Genomic DNA, 10,365 nt, shown 5'->3' on the forward strand with positions numbered 1-10,365 from the left:
TGGTAACTATTACTAATCCCTGCATTATTTCCTCTTGGTAAATATTTGAGTTCCAAGTGCAGAAGCTGAGTGTGAGAGAAAGCTATCGCTGAGGTTATTTTGACAGTGGATTTTCCTGACAGTGATGCCCACAGGCAGCTGCGGAAACAGTGACATGAACACGTGAACCTATTTCGGGACTGATTGGAGTTTAGTGTTTTCCATTCAGCCGCATGACCTCTGTTGACTTCAGTGGACAGTATATTTGTGAGTCGGTTTTAGTAGCCACAGTTCTTTTCCTCTTTGCTGAAGGTGATTTTAGTGTTTTGAGGTCTAATAGCATCTATGAACTCCAGGGTCTGATAGTTACGATGGGTTTAAATTCCCCAAAGCCTCAGGTTCTTAAAGGTTCACAAGGGAGATTCTTTTATCTATGTCTTGAAAGCAGTCATAAAAAGAACTGAAATTTAATACATGGTCTGCGAACTGAGGGGAACAGGCGACCATTTTCCAAGTTTCTTACACATTTTCTTAAAAGCAACCTGGTAAGAAAGTGCGAAAAACGGCTCAGTTCTAATGAGCACCTAATGGTTAGCACCAGAGGTTCATTTTATGAAGGCTTCAAAAGAGTGGCTGAGGTATTTAACCACTAAACTGCCAGGGGTAAAAAAAAAAAAAAAAAAAAAAACACGAAAGGAAAAAAGTATGCCCTTATTTAATAACAGTGGGATAACTGACCAGTGTTTGAGAATTATGAATGTGGCCTTTTGACTCTCCAATTATACAGGGATATTTTCTTTGACCTTTCCTTAGGATAGATTTCTAACAACGACATTGCTTTGTTGGGGCGGCTCAGGACACAAGGCGCTGCACACTTCTGCAGAAACACATCCCACATTAAATTAAGTTAGGGGTGGTATTTGAAAAATAAATAAATAACGGAGTTCCAATTCACTGCAAATGGTATAGGAGGCTAGTAAGTGGATGGCCTGCCAGAGAAGGACTTCTTTCAGAAAGATGTTTTACAGGACTTTTTCTGCATCATTAACTCTTCTGGAATCCTGAACATAACATGATGAATTTCCCTAAAAAATAAAATAAAAAAAGTAGCTACTGTTTAATTTTGAATCACTTCAAAGAGCACAGTAGAAGGAATCAAAGAAAGCCAAAAAAGACCAGTAGATGTGAAAATCGCCAAGGGGGGGACCCATGAAGGTTTAACAGATTTTGACCATCTACTGAAAATACCACGGATTATTTTGCTAATACAGTGTTTTACTGTTCCAGGCGACTGAAGTAAGTCTCTGTACGCATCTGAACACAGGATATTTTTATTACAGTATTTGTGTCATAGCTCTTTAAAAAGAAACATATTTCAAACCTTGAAAAGAATCTCTGTCTTAAAATGGTTCTTGGTGTGTATGTGTGTGGTTGTTGCCCTTTAAAAAGGCACTAATTGGAAAATACTTATTGCTGAGTGGAGGAAAAAGATACTCCATAGGTCTATTCCTAGCCCCAACATGTAGTTTTAGAAGGAAAATATAATTTCACAAAAGCAAAGCAATTCGGAGGGTAGGGAAAGGTAAGGAAGTTGGCTGAGGTATAATAATAGTTGTTTTACTTTAATAATAATAATAATTGGTCTGAAAAATGTCTTTCGCATAAAATGTGCCCAAGGGAAAAGGAAGAAAAAAAAAAACTCCTAAAAATTCCATATCCCCAAATACCACCAGATCAAAAACCATCTGGAAAATGTCAGATAATGGTATCCGCCCACCTAAAAAATTTAGTAAACTTTGTCTACAATTACCATTTAGAATAATAAAGTAAAATTGAAATTTTCTATTGGAAAACCCTCCAAAGACAAAGCTGGATTAGGAATCAGATTTTAAAAGTCTCCTTAAAAGGGACCATCTGTTTATAGACACTCTTCTCACACCCCACCTAGTCTGATCTATACCATAAGCTCACAGTAGACAGGCAGCTGAATTTAAAGGCATACACACGCTATTACTCTGAAGGCTAGTTACCACATACAAGTTCTGAGCTTGTCTCAAGTTTCTCTTGTTATGTAATACTTAGGGACAATAAAACTTCACTTACATTCAATAGCATGGAGAGACTCAAAGCACTTGTCTGTCTGACTATGCAATCCTTTTATTGGAAATGGTGTTTTATTTACATTGATCATATTATCAATGCTACATAGAACAACCATTTAGTAGCCCATAATATTTTTATTGCTGCTGTTAAATATCATTACGCATACAGTACTCTCTGTTAGAAAATGTAAATATTCAGAAAGAGCTATTCCTTCCTCAAAATCCCTAGGCCTGGATGAAAAGGGTATTCCCTCCACATAATCTGTAGGCTCAGATGAGAAAGAAGAAAAACAATGAGTATCCACTTCTTACAGATAGAGGTCACTAATGGACTGAATTTGAATCACTGTGGCAGAAACCACAAAGTTATTAAAGTAATCTAGTGAAAAATGAACTTGAATTGGAATTACAGTAATGATATATATTAAAAAAAAAAAAATGATTACATCTAAAAAGGTCTGACCTGAATGGAGGGGGGAAAAAAATCCATCACCTTGACCTTTCTTAAATCCTCCAAATGGAGGTTGACATTTTTGCTGGTTTTTAACTTCAGACACTGCTGATCACAGAAGTAGCAATTCTCTCTTGTAAAATACAAAGCTGAAAAGTCAAACTAGATGCCATGCTCACATGGGCTCCCCTGCAGAATAAGGCGTCCGGACTTGTACATACTTGAGCCTTTCTTGAGACCACAGCTTCAAAATGGGAAGACATAAGCTTGCATTTGGGAGGCATGTCTAAATCTTATATCAAACTCTCCAGCGGCCAGAATATAAATGTCACAGGCATCAGAAGAGGTTCAAATTAGATCCAGCCCGGCAAAGTTTAACTCGGATAAGATCACATCATCTGAAGCCCAGCATAGGAGGAAAATCCAGGACTACCTTGGAGACCAGAGGTCAGTCCAGCATGGTGTCACTTGGGAATCTACTTTCTTCCCTTAAAAGCATCCTCTGGAATTTCTAAAATGGTAAGGAAACTACAGAAATGTTAAAATATGGCTTTTTTAAAACCAGTATTCCTTCCAACATAGGTTTGTAATAGGTTCTGCTACTGTACAATCAGGTCAATTCTTCTTACAATTTCTTGTATATACTGGCAGAGATATGGAATAATGTTTGAAATTTCATCTCCCAACCTCTTCCAGACACAGATACTTGCCACTCGAAATGGCAGTATGATGCTGGCTGTCACCCACGATCATTAAAAAAAAAAAAAATCCTTAAATGGTTTAACACTTCCCTCTTTAGTGCTTTTGAGAGGAAGATGGGTGGGATACAAGTTGTATTTTCAAGAGCAATAATACTGTGAAGATATAAGCAACTTTCAGATTGGTGCTTTTCTAATATGGTGGCCTGTAATAGCATATGTATTCGGCGCATGTTGCTGAGTGATTAAAAAAAAAAAAAAAAAAAAAGTCCAGCTCTAACACTTCAGATACTGACCTAAAATTTGATGTTCATATCCGCAACCACCATATATCCCTGCAGAGATGTTAACCTGCATTTTATTTTCCACAACTGTTTTGGAACGCCTTTCACTGGCGATTTAAATAAGGACATACTGGTTAAGTCTACAGACAATATCGGCCCTGATGAGGAAGCTAGTCTTCATATAGCTTTTGGCTAGGAGATGTGAGATATAATAAATTTAGTAATAAGCCTGTGAGCTTGTGGGCATGCCCCAAAGCTACCTGAAACCCTGTGTGATTAAAGAGCCTCCCAGATGAGTGGGGAGCAATAGCTCCCATTTAGAAGACGCTTTGCATAGCAAATGCAGCTTGTAAAGAAATTTAATCAGCACCTTGCACTCCTGCCCGCGCATTTACACGGATTTGTACTTTGCACTTCATTAGCTTACTGTAAGCTTTACAAGAGATTCCCTCCACTAAAATTAATCAAAAGCTCTTGGAAACTGATTTTCATTCACAAGAGATGGCGCGAGAAGTTTCCAGGTGAATAAATAATGATCATAATAAATATGATAGCAGCTGCTTCTAAACTCAAAACGCACTGTGGGGGAAAACTGGTCGTAGGTGTTTGGGGCTGGAATCTTTTTGATCGCAGGGTGAGAAGCAGCAGCTATATTTCTAGTTATACCCTAAGTAAGGCTTCTACTGTTCAAGGAAACGTAACCATTTCTCTCTGTCTCTCTCTTGGCCTCCCTCCTCTCTCAGAGCTGCGCACAAGCGGCCACTCACCCCCTACCCCACCCTACCCCCACCCCCACCCCCACCCCCACCCCGCACCACGAGGCATCAGGCCACCGAATCAAAAAACAGCTACACACACACAGAAAGAGAGAGAGAGAGAGAGAAAATTCACTGTCACCTAAGGTTAACACGTTTTCATTCTACCCCTCAAGAAAAATACCACTTCTAAAGTTCTTATTTTATGACGCCAGAAGGTGAAAGGAGGGAGGCCAGGTTAGATTTTTCCATTTTGCCTGTAATTTCCATCGCTAGATTTGCTCTCCAGCACCAAATAAACGGGGTGGGCAAGTGGACCGGGGCTAGAGTCACTGTAAGACATCCTAAGTATGGGGGTGGGCAGAGATGGTGTGAGGGCGTGGGTGAGTAGAATCCATGCATCACTTTCCTGAACTGAACAATTCTAAAAACCTCAGAATCCACAGTCCAAATTTTCGAAGAGCTATTCCTAGGGGATCCACCTCTTAGCACAGCTGCCTACCAGGCGCAGAGAAGCGCCAAGGTCCCCTCTAACGCGACTGTAGATCATCAGTTGGCGCTCAAAGCCCGTCCCCAGAATCTTGAACTTCGTCTCCCTCTTACTTTCAGCTGCGAGCGAGCGCCAGTAAAGGCGTCAGGAGGGAACAGGAGCCAAGCGGCGGTGCAACGAGGGAGAGGGTTGGGGATGCGCGTTACCTGAGAAGGTTCCGTAGGTCTCCTTCCAGTCCTGGTGGTAATCCCGCTGAGCGCAGCGCTCTCCCCTAGATCCAAACTTTTGCTGGGTCCTCCGGGTGGTGGCGGTGGCGGCGGAGGCGGCTGCCGAAGCCGGGCCCTGTCACCCGCAGCGTCGGGGGGCGGGGGTGCGGAGGCCGGAGCTTCAGAGCGGCGCGCGCTTGCCCGCGGCCGGCCGGTGGCTGGGTGCCCCGCTCGCCTGGCTCGCTCTCGCCTTCCTCCCCTACGGAGTCGCGGCATCGTCTTCCCCCGTCCTCCGCCACCTCCGCCTCCAGGGTTCGGGCATGCCACTTTCTCTCGGTTCTGGCCGCTGCGGCCCCCACACCTCTTCTCCTCCTCTGCCTCCCCTCTCCGCCTCCGCCAAGCCAAGGAGCCGCGAAAGGGGGAGATCGAACGAGAAGGCGGTGGCAAGGGACTCTGGGGCGCCCCGGCTCCCCGGGAGCGGCTGCGAAGAACCCTCTAGGGCGCCTGGAAAGCAGAGCGGACGCGCCTCGGCCGCAAGTGTGCGGACCGCGCAGAGCCCGGAGTGCGGGGCTGCGCTTAGCTGCGCGAGGGCGGGCGCGGAGCTCGCTTCAAGTCCTGGCCGGCCAGGCGCGGGTCCCCAGACTGCTGCGATCACACTGCTGCCTCAATCCGACGCGGCCAGGCTAATGTAGGCGCCGCAGCCCCCACCCCCACCCCTCCTGACCCCCCGGGAGATGTTTACAGTAATGAATTCGCGGGATCGCCTCCGCTGCTCCCGCGCTCCTCCTCGCCCTCAGTCCCTCGCGCTCTGGCGCGCTCCCCTCCTCTAGCCCTCTTTCTCTCCCTCCTTCCCATCCTCCCTCCTGGAGTCCCTCCCACATTTCTGCTTTAAAGAATGCTTGGGAGGCGCGGCTGCAACTCAAAGCTTTCCAAGAGGCAAAGTCTGTCTTGGCTTTTAACCCTATCTTCCCTGAAGTGTGTTGCAGAGCGCCTGAGCGAACACCGTGGATGCCACCGTGACCCTGCGTCCTATTTCTCTCTCTACCCCGCACCCCCTTTTCATCTCTTAGGGATGATTCCACCATCTGAGCGCTGACGGTCGATTCCTCCCCTGCTGCCCAGTCTTGTGCTTTAAATTCGGAAAATCTATCTACTACTTAGACACTAAGAAATGATCAAAACATGAGATTGGGGTAAAGAAAAAATAATAATAACAAGCTTCTCAACCAAGATGGCGTTATTTCAAATGCAGGCAACGTTTCTGATAGAGTGCCTACCGCTGTATCACTAGTTTCTTCCTCCCCAGATCTTGCATTTACTTTAATTGGGGGAACAAAACAAAGTTAAATTTTTTTTTAACTTTTTTTTTAACCCTATTTTTCCCCTTTACATTGACTGCTGAAAAGATTGTTTAATCTCCCTATAGATTGCAGTGGTTACTCAGATTCAGTCTTCAAAGATTTAAGAAGCAAGCTCGACAGTTAAGCCTGATTTGTATACAGGCAACGTTTCCACTTGGCAATCTGTTTGCAAAGGTTAGAGAGTAATGTAAGAGAACCAGGTGCGTGAGTCCCTCTTACTGGAGGGGGGAGGAGGAAGGAGATTCAGGGTTTCTCCTCTCATTTCCCCGCCGCTCCTCCGGTCTCCAGTAAGTTGCTGTCATGCTTTACAAGTCCAGAGAGAGACTGAATCTGAACAGAAGAGGGAGAGCGAGCACGCACCAAGTACTGCGCTACACCGACACACATAGGTGGAGTCACGAGAAAAGCCCTCCGAGAACTTGAAAGTAGCCCGGGACCCACTCCGGAGGGACAGAAGGAGTGGGCAGGGGCGTTGGCCGTGCCCGGCTAGGGATGATTTCAGGGAGCGTCCCTGGCGCTACCACGCTCCTGATCCTCAGTTCAAAGCCTTAGTCAATTGGCACCACTTCTCTGATTGGTTTTATTTCCTTCTCATCCCTGTTGTCTGCCGCCTTCACGTATTTTCGCCCCTAAATCCTGTTAAAACGCGGTTGAGAAACGCCGATTTGTCTCCCAAGTACAGTCCACGCATGGATCCACCCAGACGCACGCCCGCGCCAAGACGCACGCTGGCACACGCGCGCGCGCACACAGACACACACACATACATACACACACACACACACACACAACACGCTTCCCAGATTTGTGCGCGTGGGTGCCCGTTCCTGTTGCATTACACAAAGATGGCTAAGAAAATGTTTTGACTTATGTATACATAGGACGCTTTGTCAGCAAACTCAGTGTGAGAAAATATATGAGGAAGGAACTCAACAAGGGAATGGTGGGCGCTAATCAGAGTGGACAGTGAATGAGGGCCATCTTGCTGGGAGGTTCCAGAAGCAAAGCGCCAGCCACAACAGCTGCGGTGGTCTCAGTTCTCACCAGGAGCCGCCGCAGTCCTAGAGCTCCGTGTGCTTTTGGAGTTTCCCGGGCGCCAAGTGTTGAACCAGACGCCCCGGTTACCCTCTTCCTCGCTGGCTCTCTTCTGGAGAGCGTCCCAACCTCAACTCAGCAACCTTGATCTTGGACTTGATTACAAATGAGAAACGACCGCGCCGGCGCTGAAAGCTCGGGGGCTCGCCCTGGACTGGTCAGCACGGCGGAGGGATCTTTCCAGAAAGCTCAAGCTTGACTTTCCAGCTCCCGCGGGGACGCGGTGACAGCTGGCGAGGCTCTGCTCTCGCCACGCTCGCGGTAGCCTTTCCGGGGCACTCTGCGCTTGTGGGTGTTATCTGCCCACTTTCCCGCATCCCACGCATGCCACGAAGGGAAAACGATCCCTCTTCAACCTCTGGCACTCTGCGCGCCCCCGCAGCTCCCGCCAGCGCGCAAGGAAGGCGCGCGGACCTGAGTCAGTGCTAGCCATCCCAGGGAGGGTCTGCCAGACTGGAGAGGCGCATTAATTCAGAGAAACGCAAATCCCCCAAAGCCTAGGAAACGAACAAGCATCAGCTAATTGGTCCCGGATTGCAGAAGGGAGTGAGACTGTAAATGCAACCTCTTAAGGTTGGTGACATTAGGAGCACATGGGGCGGTAGGATAAGGGGTATTGGGTCCTCGTGGAAGTTACAGATTTAGTCTGGGCAAGTAAGAGGCTGGACTCCGGAAAGCACAAGAGTTCTGGAAACCCCGGTTTAGGATCGTCGCTCCTACTTGAGTAAACCAATTTCAAATTACTCAGAGCTCAGTTACAATACTCCTTGAAAGAGATTGAGGCGACCTAAGGATGAATGTCCCTAAAGTGGGGGGAATGCTGAACATTCTATTCTCCATTTTCTCTCTGGAAGCATCCCACCCCGATGGTTCACACATAAAAAATCCCTAAAGAAACCACTCCGTGCGCCCATAGAGGCGGCTCTGGCAGTTACTAAAAAACTTCACTTGGCTCCGCAGCCCCTTTACCTGGCGGCCGCGTCTCCTCGCAGTCGACTCATCCGAATCCCTCCGGGTCGGGGAGGTGGAAAGGGAAGAATCTGGCACGGCAGCAGCGGAGCTCCCGGGGCATGGTATTGTTTTAGGGGTCACCGCCGAGGTCCGTTCTACCCATCGTTGAGAACTGCCACCTTGGTCCCGGGCTCCGTGGGCTCAGCAGCGGGTGCTAAGCTGCCGCCTTGCCTCTGCTTCCCTCTGGGAACGTAAGGCTAAAACGCGCCCTCGGTAGGAGTCACGCCGAGTCTGAGCGCAAAGATAGTGGCCGCTGGTGAGATCTCTGAGAGATTGTTCCTCCGCAATGGAAATGGAAGATCCAAACTCGCAAGTGTGGCGACAGGTTTCGAACGTACAACTAACTACAGGGTATACAGAGTAGACTAATTTCCTCCAACCCCCTTCTTTCCCTCCTACCGGGGAGGGAACTAACTTAACCCTGTAAGCGCCCTACACTCCCCAGAGAAACTGGAACCGACAAGGAAACCGCAGGCGGCGGCTTCCTGGACCAGAACTTTGTTCACGTGCGCTTTCCAGTGGGTGTGTTGCTGTCTGGGGGCACTCTCGTGGCAAGACGCCAGTGGCAGGCTTCCAGCGCCAGATTCAGGGATGGGAACGAGCCCAGCATTTTATCCCGTCCAGAGAAGTTGGGTTTTATTTTATTTACTTCCCTCTTTCCCCATGTCTATTTATTTTCTTGGCCGAACTTTGATTTACTTCCCGTTTTCCCCATTCTATTTCTTTTCTTGGCGGAGCTTTGAAGATTTGGAACTCTGGGTTAATAATAACTCGATTTTAACTGTATTGCGTGTGCGAGAAAAATTGAGGAGGACATCCACCCACCCGCGCTAAATTTAAATGAAAGCGCAAGGAAATTTTCCTCCTACCCACGGACCCCTAACCCCCCAAGCCAAGTGACCACATATTCATGTAGATAAGGGGAGAACACTTGGAAATTGTTTGGGGTAAGGGTTGATCCTTTTGGGTGTGAATGGGTAAGTGGGAAGTAAGAGAGACACAAAATGCTCAGAGCTTTAGAGGGAATAAAGAGAGAACCTGCAAACAAGAATGACGATGCAGAAAAATATCCGAGTGCCAACACAGAAAGCAGCCGATTAGCTTTAAGCGGCTAGATTTTGGCATTCCCCAACCGCTTTGGAAGTGGTTAAAGAGACAATTCTGGAGCCTCCAACTCGGCTGTCCACTTTGTCCACTTTGCGTTTTGTAAGTAACTTCTACTAACTGCTCTGGACTCCCAAGAAGTTAGCTGGAGATGGAGGCGAGTCTTCCCACAGAGGCGGAGTGGAAGCTTAAGCCAGAGAAAACTGTTGTCACCGGCACACCCAAGGAAACTAGGGTGTCGCCCAGTGCACATCTACACAGGATATTTTCAACAGATTCCGTCTTTATAAGTGTCCATTCCGGAATAAAGAATGAAAGAAATGCTAAGTCTTTACAAATCATTCAGAGGATCTTGCTGACACTGCGTTTTTGTTTGCTTTGTTGTTGTTGTTGTTTTTAAGAAAAGGGTGTTTCTCCACCAAGTAGATGTCCTCATTTCTCTCAGAAATCTACCAGCCAGTGGCAATCCGAATCGGTAATAGTCATTTCAAACCCTCTCAGCACGATACCGCCCAAGGAAGCTGATTCCAGCCAGGACTGTACAGAATTTCATTGTAAATCCTTCTAGTTTGCCAAGGTGGCAGCAAAGCATAGGGATAGCTCCTAAAGCTGCAGAAACAAACTCGAAGACCACATTTTAGGACAAATACTCACCTATGTAAGGAGCTCTGGTAGCGTAGTGGTTACGAATCGGGCTGCTAACCTCAAGGTCGGCAGTTCGAAACTACCGCGGGAGAAAGATGAGGAGGTTTTCTTCTCCTGTAAAGTAAAGATTTACAGCCTCGGTCCAGGGTCACTATGCTTAGGAACCGACTCCATGGTACTTAAC

The 10,365-nt window shown here is 47.1% G+C and overlaps 1 protein-coding gene across 2 annotated transcripts in view; it reads right to left on the minus strand.

Annotated features, from left to right (window-relative positions):
- The window catches only part of FLRT2 (fibronectin leucine rich transmembrane protein 2), a 133,693-nt gene extending 124,919 nt beyond the window's left edge, over positions 1-8,774 (minus strand). Inside the window, exon 1 of one of the 2 annotated variants that reach the window (XM_006864747.1) lies at positions 8,391-8,774. The gene's annotated coding sequence lies outside the window, so the exon portion shown is untranslated. Of the gene's footprint in view, positions 1-8,369 lie in introns of both variants that reach the window. The other variant, XM_006864748.1, reaches the window with a different exon arrangement.
- Positions 8,775-10,365: the final 1,591 nt, after the last annotated feature.

Source organism: Chrysochloris asiatica, unplaced genomic scaffold, assembly GCF_000296735.1.
Source record: "Chrysochloris asiatica unplaced genomic scaffold, ChrAsi1.0 scaffold00070, whole genome shotgun sequence".
Classification (NCBI taxonomy): domain Eukaryota; kingdom Metazoa; phylum Chordata; class Mammalia; order Afrosoricida; family Chrysochloridae; genus Chrysochloris; species Chrysochloris asiatica.